The following is a 13357-nucleotide window of genomic DNA, read 5'->3' on the forward strand; positions in this document are numbered from 1 at the left end:
GTTAAACTCCTCCTAGAGAGATTTAAATGACTGCATTTTCTCTGCTTAGCACTTAAAGATTTTTCAGCCTGCCGCTATCCTGCATTTTCACATGAAAAGCTATGAGTGGCAGATGGAGGAAGCTAGAGTGTCTCATAAAGCTTCCTTCACTGACATGCAAATTCTAAATGGAGAAGATGATTATCTGACAGGCTTTGCATCCCCGCTTTCCAGCTGGCCCCTCCAACTCCATGTTTCAGTCCCCTACACTAGCATGCTAATTTTTTTTGTAAACTAGGGCCTGGTCTACACTACGCTGTTAAATCGATTTTAACAGCGTTAAATCGATTTAACGCTGCACCCGTCCACACTACACTGCTCTTTATATTGATTTAAAGGTCTCTTTAAATCGATTTCTGTACTCCTACAAAACGAGAGGAGTAATGCTAAAATCTATATTACTATATCGGAATAGTGTTAGTGTGGATGGAAATCGATATTATTGGCCTCTTTATTTTACAGTAGCTACCCACAGTGCACTGCTCCAGAAATCGATGCTAGCCTCGGACCATGGACGCACACCACTGAATTAATGTGCCTAGTGTGGACGCGCACAATTGACTTTATAATATCTGTTTTATAAGATCGGTTTAAGCTAATTCGAATTTATCCTGTAGTGTAGACATAGCCTAAGAAATACCTGCACAAAACCTTCAACTTACTGCTCAAGGGGGGAAGTGCACTTAAGGACCCTTAAAGATTTGTGTAGGATATTACAAGAGCATTTAAAAATTGTTTATTTCAAATTGGTTCTGAAAATAGTATAGCACTTGTGAAAGGGAAGAGCTGATACTACAGGCTGAAGTCACGTATAAAGCAGATAGGCTTTATGTACGTTTTCCTCCTCTCCTTTCAGGTCTGGTGGTGTACATTAGATCTGAATTACACCCTCCTTGCTGCTTCCTGGGCTCTCTATAGTGCTATCACTGTACCCGCAGTGTTGCTCTGCAGTACCTTACTCATTAAAAAAGCACTGTACTTTAGGCCAAAATGTAGGGGTTAATGTATAATGCCCTAACTAGAAAATGTAATTGACCACTTTTGATTCCAATGAAAATGCACAGAAGTGAGCAATCTAGCTTTCATGTTACAGCCGAGGGAGGTACAAAAAGTGATCGAACAGTATCAGTTAGATTCTAAAGTAACTCAGAAATATCAGAGCTTTAACAATTCCGTAGTAATGTAACCTTAGCACAACTTACAAATTGAAAATGGAAGTTATTTTTGTCAGGTAAAGGGCGCAGCAGCAGCATGGCTGAAGGGCCCATACCTGGGTCCTGCCCTACTGCATCCTCTTTTCTTTTGGGGTTAGGGCTGGGAGCGGTGCTTAAGGAGGAATTTGCAGCAGCCTTCAGTCCTGAGTTTTACTGCGGACCTGTAAGGTAGGCCAGACCCACTGCTCCTACGAGTAAAGGCAGCTTAATGGCCTCGGGAGCCCTGAGTGTTAGCAAAGGGACAGAGCCTTGAGAATACAGGGACGTGGTACCTGCCTGAAGGGCGCTGAAATGGGACTGCCCGGGCTTCCTCCTACCCCTGATTTCTTCTGCTAGGGCCCTGCACTAGTCACATTTTGCAGCCCTGCCTGGCCCCAGCACACCCCCCTCCCCCAGGAGCTCCCAGCGATTAGCGCCGCTGCTGCCGCCCCCGGGCAACGTGGGTCTCGTTTTCCACCTCGCCACCTGCCCCGTCCAGGGCAGGGCTAGAGTCCAGGATCCTAGACCGGGCTGCGACTCCACTGGGGGCCGCTGCACCTAGCGTGAAAGGCACCAGCCGCCTCTGCCCCGGGGCCACCTAGCCGGAGCGGTGGGGGTAATGGGGTGGAGAGAGGAATCTGGCGCCGAGCTGCGCTACAGCCGCCGTTTGCTGGAGCACCCCACCCGCAGGGGACGGGCACCAGCTGCCCCAAGCCAATGGTGCGCCCGCCGCGCACTGGGTGGTGGTGCGGCCCCTTTAAACGAGCGTGTGGCGGGGAAGGAGGTGGCTGCAGCCCCCACGCCCAGCACACACCTCGAGAGCGCGCGCGCACGCACGCGCCGTCCTCTCCTTGCCTCCGTGCCCGGGACCTGCCGCGGTCTCCTCGCGCTGCTCTAGCTGGCGCGCGCTGTCCCACCACCTCCCCATTGGCTGGGCGGGGTCAGCTGACCCTGTGTTATTTCCTGTGTGTGAGGGGAGAATGGAGCGAGAAACCCCCGAACCGCCGCCGCCGCGGAGCCCCCCCCGGTCTGCAGCGGGGCCCCGCCGCCTGCGCCACTGAGAGACCCCGCCCCGCGCTCCCCCCTCCGCGCGGGGGAGGGAGGGTCGCAGGTAACGGATCCCCTAGTTGCTCCGAGGGGACCCTGCCCCGGCGGTGGGGGAGGGGGCGTGTGCGCGCGGGGGAGGGCGGTGGCGGGGCCCGGGGGGGATGATTCACAGTGTGCGGCCCAGTGGCTGTTAGCAGGGCCCGCCCCGCCCCCAGCTCCCCTGGCTGACGATAGAAACCCTGTTATAAATAGTGGTGCCCAGGGACTCGGATGGGGGGTGGGGAGAGGGAGGTTGAGGGGAAGGATGGTGAGATGAGGTGTCGAGGGGATGGGAAGGTTCTTCTGGTCTCTCTTCAATTTTCTTCTTGAACGCAGAAGCCATTCTACTAAATCTGAAGTGCCCCACACCCCTTTACCTTCTGACCCCACAATCATGTTTTGGTTTTTTTTAAAGACAAGTTTGAAGTGGGGCGGGGGGTGAATGGTGTTGTGCCAGGGTGGTGTGTAAATGATAAAAAAGAAGAGAGAGATGCACACCATGTGCAAAGCAGAGGAGATGGGCTGTATTATGAGTGCATTAAGCATGTAGCACCTTGTTGCCTTCTGGATGGACAATCTAGAACTACCTGCGTCTGACGAAGTGGGTATTCGCCCACGAAAGCTCATGCTCCAAAACGTCTGTTAGTCTGTAAGGTGCCACAGGATTCTCTGCTGCTAATCTAGAACTGATCACTCTCAAGGTCTGATCAAAACAATGGGAAGGGGCTTTTATGAGGAATGGAGAGCATACTTCCTGAGTGTGTTGTGTTGATGCCTCTCCTTTTAGCTAGAAGTTATATTTGTTTTTTCCCCCCACAGAAAGTGCCTTATTCTCTACCCACCATGGGAAAGAGAAGGTTATAATGTATTAAATATGCAAGAGAGAAGATAGGTGAAGATATATCTTTTATTGGGCCTACTTTGTTACTGGAAGTTACAAGGATTTGAACTACACCAAGCTCTTTCTCAAGTCTGGGGAAGATCTGCTTCCTTTCCCAGACCTTAAGAAGAACTTGGTGTAGCTCAAAACCATGTGGCTTCCATCAGCAAAGTTGGTCCAATAAAAGAGATTTAATCACCAACCAGCATTGTCTTTTTCATATCCTGGGATCGTTGTGGCTACAACACTGCAAATATTAACTATGCAAGTTAGGTAGGTAGGTTGTATTGGGTTCTGCTATTAAAAGGGTGGGGTGTGAATCGACAGGTGATCCATTGTGGCAGGGTTAAGGGAAACTTTTCATCCAGGCAGCTTTCCCCCATGCCCTCCTGGTCATTCTCCATCCTTTTCCATACTCAGCACAACACTAGTGTCATGCCATGTTTAAGTGTAAATTGGCAGTGGCTTCCTATAGGCCTTGTGAGGGTGCTCAACCCTCTGCTCTGCCTCAGGCCCTGCCCCCTTCCCTCAAGCCCCCGCCTCTTCCCAGCCCTGCCCCACTCTGCTTCTTCCCACCCAGTCCCTCCCCCAAGTGCACCCTGTCACTGCTCCTCCTCCTCCCTTCCAGTGCCTCCTGCATGCTGTGGAGGTGCTGGAGGGGAGGAGGGGGAGTTGATCGGTGAGACTGGCAAGAGGTGCTGGAGGGGAGCGTTGCTGCCTGTCATTGCTAAGCACCCTCTAATGTTTTATGAACTGGCTTTATCTTTAGCTCTTGACATGACATCCCTTCCAGTAGAGGGGGGGCAGTTTGACTAGGCACACCTTTCCTCCTTTTCTGATGAATCCTTACTTCCTTTTATTTAAAAAGAGGTTGGGGGCATAGAGATTTGGGAATGGTATGCTCATATCCTTAGCAATTGAAACGTGTTACAATCTGCTGACTCATCAGTGGATAACTGTAACGAGTTGTTGGTTCTTAGGTATGGTTCCTAGTGGGCAGGTGCCCACACAACAGTCAGTTCTTTTGGCTAGTATCAGTCAAGATTGAGTGGGATAATGGAGGCTGAACTCCTTTCAAGTTAGGGTTCTGATGCGTTAGCTGGGCCTTGAGTGAGAGAAGTTGTCTTCTTTTTGGGACTTTCAATATGGCACCTTTCACCATCACTTTTTTTTTTAGGGTGGTTTTGAATTTTTCCTTTTATTAAAGAGCTTATTGTACCAACTTTCTTTTTGATTGAAGAGTTCTCTGAAGCCAGCATCTTAAATGGGATTTCATATTTTTCTAACACAACTTGGATTACATGTATCTGTATCTTTGTCTACTGTATCTCCTCAGTAAGGTCACGTGACATGACAAAAGAGGAGCAGTGACAGCCCTGTTGCTCTGTAGAGGGGACTATGATGAGAAGAGGCTGTTTTGCTGGCAGGCTAGTCATGTATTCCTTGATTGATAAACTTTTGTTAAAGGTCTGAGGAAAGAAGAATAGCATTCAGCCATTTCAGCAAACTCTAGGCCTTTAGAAAATGGATTACTTGTTTACCCATGACAGTGATTTGCAAATCTGATGTTACTTCTGAATAGTATTTTGACACCACCACTTAGATCAGAGTGTGTTACTCGCAGCTGTATCATCCCAGTAGATGAGGATGCCATTTGTGTGCCAGCCCTCTTCCACATGATCTTGGAGAATCTGGTAGCCTTGTGTACCTGCTGTACTCTCAAACTCCAGATATCTGTGACAAACCTTTGGATATTCTGACAAGTTGGGTTCTCCCCAAACTGCCTGCTTATACATCCTGATGGTGCCCCATTGCATTTCTTTCTCTGGTAGAAAGAGTTAAGTCTCTATTTGACAAAATGTAAATTTGGACTTTGATCTTTAAATCAGGTTCCAGGGACTTTAGGAATGATGGGACCTTTGTGCTAAAACCTGCACTTAAATGAACCTTTGTAGTCCCTAGGCAGATCATAAAGGAAAGTCCCCAATGTGAAGAGACCAATCCCCTGCACTGGAGCATCTGAAGAAAAATTCTTTTAAAGGCGACCTAAAAACGAAAAATAATTAGGGTTGTGCTTTTCTTGGTGCTCTGATACATAAAGAAAGCCTGCAGGGTGTTTGTAAGCAGGGTTTAAAATAAATTTTAGCTGAGGATTATTAGTAATGTCAAGTCTTACCTCCAATGGCTTACTCATTGGAGATCTTATGTGTATGGGGAGCTTTCTTAGCCCTTCATTGGCTAGGTGAAGTTACCTAACTTCTTTTCCAGCTCTTTGAAAAGATGTTCATGTTTATTTAATCTATTTAAAAGTAACTTTATCAGTTAATTCAATTTCACCCATGTTGTCTTGGTTCTGTTAGTTCTCCAGATATCTAGTCTTCAAGAAAAACGGATGGAGGAGTCCTGTTTTTTCCCCCCTAAAGCAGAAACAAATCCTTTCATGCCTTTATACATTATTAAAAAGAAAAGCTGTGCATGGTCCTATTATTATTTTCCTTTGTAGGTCATCTTTAACTAAAGCCCTTGCAGAACCAAACAACAATGGGTGCTCTTGGAGGGCTCCTTTGTAGAATTTATACTACACAATTCCTATTGCTACTGTTACTATCTGAAATGAGGGTATAATATGTAATCACCTCAAACGGTTTTCATACTGCTTGCTTGACTTCCCTATATTGTGAGACTGTTGGCTGGGGTATATCTAGGCATTTATAGCTGACTCATGCATGTCTCTAGGGTGGCTATTTAATTAGAATGTATGTTTTAGAGAAAAAATCTAAAACTAGTTCAAGTAAACTTGATGTTTATGAAACGCTCTGGACTAAGAGTTTTAGAGACTGAAGGCTTTTAAATAAACACAACAACCCTCCCTTTCCATCACCACCATCACAGAACAGAGTTGGCAGTGCTAGTTTCTCCAGCACCATTGTGCTTCTGACCTGGTAATGAGAGGATTTATTTTTATGCTGTTTAGTCCTATGTTTGGCCTTTCCAAACACTGAAATGTTAGCTAGGGGTCATGCAAGGATCTAAATAGACTACTGACTACTGCCAGTTGCGGTAGTGGCTTTTGTGATTTAGCCTTTATCCGCAAGTAGTTACTGAATTGAGATCAACTAGCTCTTCTCGTTCAAGTCAATTCATCAGTGGTGGTATTTTAATCACAACTATTCCATGTTGGATAGTCTTTTTGAAAATTTTACTGTTTTAGATGTGGACCTTTTTTGTAATACTTTATTTTAAGCCATATTTACCAATCTAAAATATTTTAGAACAGTTTCATTTTGGTATCCCTTTTCAAGAGAACTTTTATATAATGGTCTTATGAAGTAAAGAGTTAATAGTATGGGGAGCTAAGCAGAATCTAAACAGTGGGTTGTGCACATATCCCTCTTAAACAGTGTTGCTACTGTGAAGAACAAGCACAGCATTCCCTACTTTTGAGATCTTGAATGGCTGCATACAACTTAGCTAACTTTTCTCACCCTAATCTGCAATACCCCTTACTCTCCTAGTCCTGGGTTCCCTTGCAGCTCTCCTGTTGGACCGCAGTTTTGACCTATAGCATCCTGTGCTGTTCTGATCCTAAACTTCCATAAGCAATTTGCCAGTACATCTCCATGCTAGTTTGCAGAGCCTGGCTGTTCCACTCCTTGCTCTCTTGAGCTGATCCTGTCAATTATATTAATTTACTGTAGTTTTGTAACATCCAGGACTGGATGCTAAGTTGAAACTTGCCAAGTTGCCCTGAGTGATCTAAACACAAACCCAATATGTACTTGAGCCTCATCCTCAACTACCTTTGCAAACCAAAAGGCCTTTACCTTTTAAAATCACAATGTGAAACATCAGCTACACAAGGGTAAAGGAAGATATTCAGAACAACTTATGCTGATATATCAATGCACTTGTGGAAACTGTCCAATCTTACGGTGTGTGAATTAGGTTCCTTGGTTAGGAAATTGGTTACACAGGAGGTCCTGAAGTATTTTTCAGAAGCTATTGCCATCTGTGGTTTCAACTAGATGCTTCTGTGGGAATGTTTTTTCTGTACTGAAAACCGTTTATCCCAGCCCTCTCATAGTTTGGAGATCTGCCTGAATAGTTTTCCTTTGAATTAGGAAGGTGGAACATAGACTCAGTGACTCTTTCAAGAATTCCCCTCCTGCACTCGAAAAAATAGAGGAGTGCTGCAGGGACAGTATGCTAAACTCTGAGGATGCAGTGTTCCTTATGACTGCTTGGTGAGTGTAGGTATAGAAAGTAGAAAAGTTTGCGGTCTCAGAGAACCTTTTCCAGAAAGAATAGTGTCTGCAATTCATACTTTAGAGTTGGGTGGTGCTCATTGGGGATGTGTGGGAAAGTGGATGGAATGTGAACAATTTATTATTAATCTAAATCTAGAAATACTTTAGCATGAGAGAATTACGTTACCATATTATTTTATGTAGTCTTGTCTTGGTATAGTTGCAAATGCATTGTTTCCTATGTAAGTTGATTTTCTTATTGTTTTCTTCTTTGTGTATAGTGTGTTTTTTAAAGTTACCAAAATAACTTAAAAAAATCAGTGCAAATAAAGCCATGAAGACTTAAGGCTAAGGCTGACCTCTCATCCTAAATTCATTCTGTTTTTCTTGATTCTATGGGGCAAAAATTCTGTGATTCTATGGGGGGAAAATACCACTTCCCATCTTAACTTCATCCTAGCCACCATGAATGTAGAGGCTCTCTACACAAACATCCCACACACAGATGGAATACAAGCTGTTAGGAACAGTATCCCTGATGATGCCACAGCACAACTGGCTGCTGAGCTCTGTGCCTTTATACTCACACACAACTATTTCAAGTTTGATGACAATATATACCTCCAGACAGTGGCACTGCTATGGGCACCCGCATGGCCCCACAATAAGCCAATATTTTTATGGCTGACCTGGAACAACGCTTCCTCAGCTCTCGTCCCTCACACCCTTCTCTACCTACGCTACATTGATGACATCTTCATCATCTGGACCATGGAAGGAGACTCTAGAAAATTCCACCCTGATTTCACAACTTCCACCCACCATCAACCTCAGCCTGACCAATCTACACAGAGGATCCACTTTCTAGACACCACGGTGCAAATAAGTGATGGTCACATTAACACCACTCTATATCAAAACCTACCGACCGCTACGCCTACCTTCATGCTCCAGCTTCCATCCCGGGCACATCACACGATCCATTGTCTACAGCCAAGCCTGAGTACAACCGCATCTGCTCTTAACCCCTCAGACAGAGACCAACACCTACAAAATTCATCACCAAGCATTCTCAAAATACAATACCGCACGAGGAAATTAGGGAAACAGATCAACAGAGCCAGACGTGTACCCAGAAGCCTCCTACTGCAAGACAACCAAGAAAGAACAACAGAACTCCACTGGCCATCACTTACAGCCCCAGCTAAAACCCCTCCAACGCATCATCAGGGATTCTACAACCCATCCTGGACAATGATCCCACACTTTCCGGATCTTGGGTGGCAGGCCAATCCTTGCCCACAGACAACCTGCCCAAACCTGAAACGTATTCTCACCAGCACACTGCCCACCGTACCATAGTACTCTAGCTCAGGAACCAATCCATGCAACAAACCTCGATGCCAACTCTGCCACATATCTACACCCGCGACACCATCATAGGACCTAACCAGATCAGCCATACCATCACTGTTTCATTCACTGCACGTCACCAATGTAATATACGCATCATATGCCAGCAATGCCCTCTGCTATGTACATCGGTCCAAACTGGACAGTCACTAACACAACAATACGGGAAAAGGATAAATGACAATCAGATATCAGAATGGCAATATAACAAACCTGTAGGAGAGCACTTCAACCTCCCTGGCCACACTTTAGCAGCCTTAAGGTGGCTATCCTGCAGCGAAAAAAACTTCAGGACCAGACTTCAAGAGAAAACTGCTGAGCTTCAGTTCATTTGCAAATTTGACACTATCAGCTCTGGACTCAACAAAGACTGTGAATGGCTTTGCCAATACAGCAACAGTTTCTCCTCCCTTGGTTGTCATCTCTACTGCTAGAACAGGGCCTCACCCTCCTGACTGAACTAACCTCGTTATCTCTAGCTTGCTTGCTAGCATATATATACCTGCCCCTGGAAATTTCCACTACCTGCGTCTGACGAAGTGGGTATTCACCCACGAAAGCTCACGCTCCAAAACGTCTGTTAGTCTATAAGGTGCCACAGGATTCTCTGCTGCTTTTACATCTTAACTTGCTCTCCCTCAAACCGGAGTATGAAATGTTACAGGGACTGGCAAGCACCTGCTTATGAGATTGTTTAATGGCAGTAAATGTGGGACACTTTCCCTTTCCTTTTGTTCCACTAGGTTAGTGGGGAGGGTGAGGAAAAAGTTGGAAGGTTCTTCTCCGTAAGGGCTTGGTTTGAAATCTGTTGAGACTCACTCTGTCCTGGAATAGTTGTTCCATTTGAAAAACTGTTTCATTTTACTTGGCAGTGTTTCGAATACAGCAAGTGGAAAGAAAGAAGTAAGGTGACTCTTTTCCTCTCTCCATTCTGCCCACATAGGGTTTGTGTGTGTATATGTATTTGTATTTTTATATAATAATGTTACGCACAAATGGAATTATGATTACTTGATATAAGGGTTTATCTTCATGGATTAAAGTGTCGAATTACTGCTGTGTGTCAAATCCACTATACAGGCCGTCAAGATGATTGTCAGTAATAGCTATGTACAGCACCAGAATGTACTCTGTTTTCTGCAACTGCTTTCCCTTTATCTCTCATCCCCTATATTTTGTTCTTGTCCCACCTCCCCATACAAAATAATTTTCATTACTCTCCAGATGCTTCTCACTGCTTTGACTGTGGGTAGGGATTATTTTACTCCTCCCTTTTTAGCATCCTGGCTGCTGCAGTTTTGGAATAAGCATGGTGGCTGTGTCCTTCGGCTCCTTTCTCCACCTTCTTTGGGAGGTGGAGAAAGGTTTCCCCTAATATGTAATTCCCGGGTTTCCTCTGCTCACATATTCTAAGCCACAGAGAGAAATTGACCTGATTCTTGTCAGTTTCATCTAGAAACCTATGGATAACTATGAAACTGACAAGAATCTGCTCAGTCTTACTCTGCTGCACTTTGGGCTTACAAACTCCAATTTTGTTTTGTTGGCCTTGCTCAGGAAGTAAAACTTCTCTTTTTGATAGAGGAGGATTTGGTGGAAAAGCAAAGATGTATAACATGAACAGGTGTACATATCCAACACTAAGAGCTTGGCTACACTGGAGAGTTGCAGCGCTGGTGGAGGGTTTACAGCGCTGCAACTTACTCACCGTCCACACTTGCAAGGCACATACAGCGCTGCATCTCCCTGGCTGCAGCGCTGGCTGTACTCCTGCTCTGCCTGGGGTGTAAGGATTGCAGTGCTGGTGATGCAGCGCTGCTCCACAAGTGTGGCCACCAAAAGCGCTGTAATTGGCCTCCGAGGTATTCAGAGGTATCCCAGAATGCCTGTTCAGCCACTCTGCTGTTTTGTTGTGAACGCCGGGCTCCTGGAGCTGCTTATCTAAAAAACAAACACAGCTCGTTTGCTCGAGCAGAGGCAGGTAGGGGGATTCATTTGGAATGTTCACAGTTTGCTTGAGGAGAGAAGCAACACGAGGAGGGGGGAGTCCATTTTGGAGCAGCTGCTTATGTAGTCTGAAGGCTATTTGCATTTAGTGAATAAGAGAGGGGTAGGGGAAGGGGTCGAAACTTTTAAAATGATTGAAGGTTGGTGCTGTGTATCTTCCAGTCCTTAGAACTTGCAAGGCAGGGAGCTGACACAGTGTCAGCTCCAAAAGTCCACAGTCTGTCTCCCCCACGCTCCCTGTCACACTCCACCCCACCCCACCCGCCTCTTTTGAAAAGCGCGTTGCAGCCACTTGAATGCTGGGATAGCTGCCCATAATGCACCACTCCCAACAGCGCTGCAAATGCTGCAAATGTGGCCACACTGCAGCGCTGGTAGCTGTCAGTGTGGTCACACTGGAGCGCTTTCCCTACACAGCTGTATGAAGACAGCTGTAACTCCCAGCGCTGTACAGCTGTAAGTGTAGCCATACCCTAAAATAGACAGTGGAATGATTAACTAGAAGCTCCTCAGAGCAGGAGTGTGAGGCCTAATTGAAAGCCTATTTAAATCAATGAAAAGATACCCATTGACTTAAGTGGGCGTTGAATCAGGCTCACAAAGAGGAAGCAGGGGGAAAATGCTCACCCTCTTTGCAGCTCAGTGAGAAAGGAGGATCTGAAAGCTCTTAAGCTATGGCTGTACTAGTGAGCGTACAGCGGTGAACCTGCATGGATGCAGCTGTGCTGCTGTAAGTTCTCTTGTGTAGCTGCTCTAAACTGACTGGAGAGAGATTTCTCCTGTTGACTTAATTAATCTACCCCCAACGAGCAGCTGTAGCTACATCAGCAGGAGAAGCTTTTCTAACATAGCACTGTCCACACCAGTGCTTAGGTCAGTGCAGTTTGTCACTTGATGGCTTATTCATACCGCTGAGTGGCATAAGTTATACCATCGTAAGTGGTAGTGTATACATACATACCCCTAGTCAGAAAGGAGAAATTGGAAAATTAATTATCTTGCTTAGACACAAGGAATATTTCTGCTAAACAAGAGACTTTATTAGGGCTTGTCTACACATAGTTATTCCCAATTCCGTAGATGGACACCCTTATTCCAGAATTAGAGTCCACGCATGGAGTTAATTAGCAGTAACACCATGTTTAGACTAGCCTTAGCTAAGGGGTGGTTATTTTTGTTTTTATTTTCTTGCCACCACCTTTCACTTGAATTTAGGCTTCTAGATAAGAGATTGAAGTACATGATGTCCATGGTAGCATTCTTTGAAATGCTTCCCCTTACCCTGCAGTTCTGTCTAATTGACCCTGCGTGTGGATCAATGCATGGACTTGAGCTCTCAGAGTCATTCATTCAATACATTGGGGGGAAAAAGTAGAGGGATCATTCGTGAGGACCAGGGCTTTTTTCAACCTAGTCCAAAAAGCAAATATGAAGAGCGTGGATAAGGAGTATATCATCATACCTTCATTATGATGTAGGCTAGTGTTTCCCAACTGGTGCCCGATCAGGCCCGAACAGGTGTGCCACAGAATTTTTTAAAAAAACTAAAATGGGGGAAAGCTACCTTCTGATTGGCTGTCTGCCTCACTGACCTGCCTTCTCCATGGATGAAGCAACCAATCAGAACTCAATCTCCCTCTCTTTCCCCCATCCCCTCCTGTGAGAGCAAGCTGTTGGCTCCCTTGCCCTTGCCCTGCCCTCCTGCAGCTGCTGTCCAGGAGGTGGTGAGGAAGAGCCCCTGGAGCTCCAGGCAGGCTACAGCAGAAAAAAAGTTGGGAACCAGTGATGTAGGCACAGTGGAAGATCCTAGGGGCTTGTTAGAGCAGGGAACATGAAGAGGTAGCAGTGCTTCTCCTCACTTTCTTCTACAGCCCCAGGCATCAAGGAAGAATTTTTAAACTACCTACCTTGCCTCAACACAAGAACATAAGTGTCTCCTGTTGATTTCATGTAAAGTCTTAAGTATCTGGCACTTCTGAAAATTATGCCCGATGAGCACAGCCTCTCCCATTCTCATTTCCTTTCCACTTACTTGTCCAATTTATCATTCTTCTCCATTGACTGAGGCTTGGAATACGCTTACAACTAATATTGATGTAGCTGTGTTGTTCGGGGTGTGAAAAATCCACATCCCTGACTTGCTTAGCTATGCTGACAGAACCCCCAGTGTAGATGCAGTTCTGTCAACAGAAGAGTGCTTCTTTCAGCATAGCTAATGTGTTTTGGTGAGGTGGTGTTGCTACACTGACAGAAAAAAGTCTTCTATCCGTGTACGCTCCTCTATACTAGGGGGCTTATGCTGATGTAGGGTTTATGGTGTAGAGAGAGCTTGTCTCATTCTACCTCCTCTTGTTTTCCATACCTCTGATTATTACCTTCCCTCTACCACTAACACTCTTTCACTGTCTTCCTTGACAGGTCTTCTGTCTGAGTGAGAGAAAATGGGTATACTGCTCATGGGAAACCTGCAGCATGAGTTTGGGATGGTCGAA

General features: G+C 45.6%; 1 protein-coding gene across 7 annotated transcripts in view; it reads left to right on the forward strand.

Annotated features, from left to right (window-relative positions):
• Positions 1 to 2119: 2119 nt before the first annotated feature.
• The window catches only part of TCF20 (transcription factor 20), a 151094-nt gene continuing 139856 nt past the window's right edge, over positions 2120 to 13357 (forward strand). For 6 of the 7 annotated variants that reach the window (XM_075067788.1, XM_032803172.2, XM_032803167.2 and 3 more), the window contains exon 1: positions 2120 to 2343. The gene's annotated coding sequence lies outside the window, so the exon portion shown is untranslated. The remainder of the gene's footprint in view (positions 2344 to 13357) is intronic. The other variant, XM_032803168.2, reaches the window with a different exon arrangement.

This window comes from Chelonoidis abingdonii, chromosome 1 (genome assembly GCF_003597395.2).
Source record: "Chelonoidis abingdonii isolate Lonesome George chromosome 1, CheloAbing_2.0, whole genome shotgun sequence".
NCBI lineage: Eukaryota > Metazoa > Chordata > Testudines > Testudinidae > Chelonoidis > Chelonoidis abingdonii.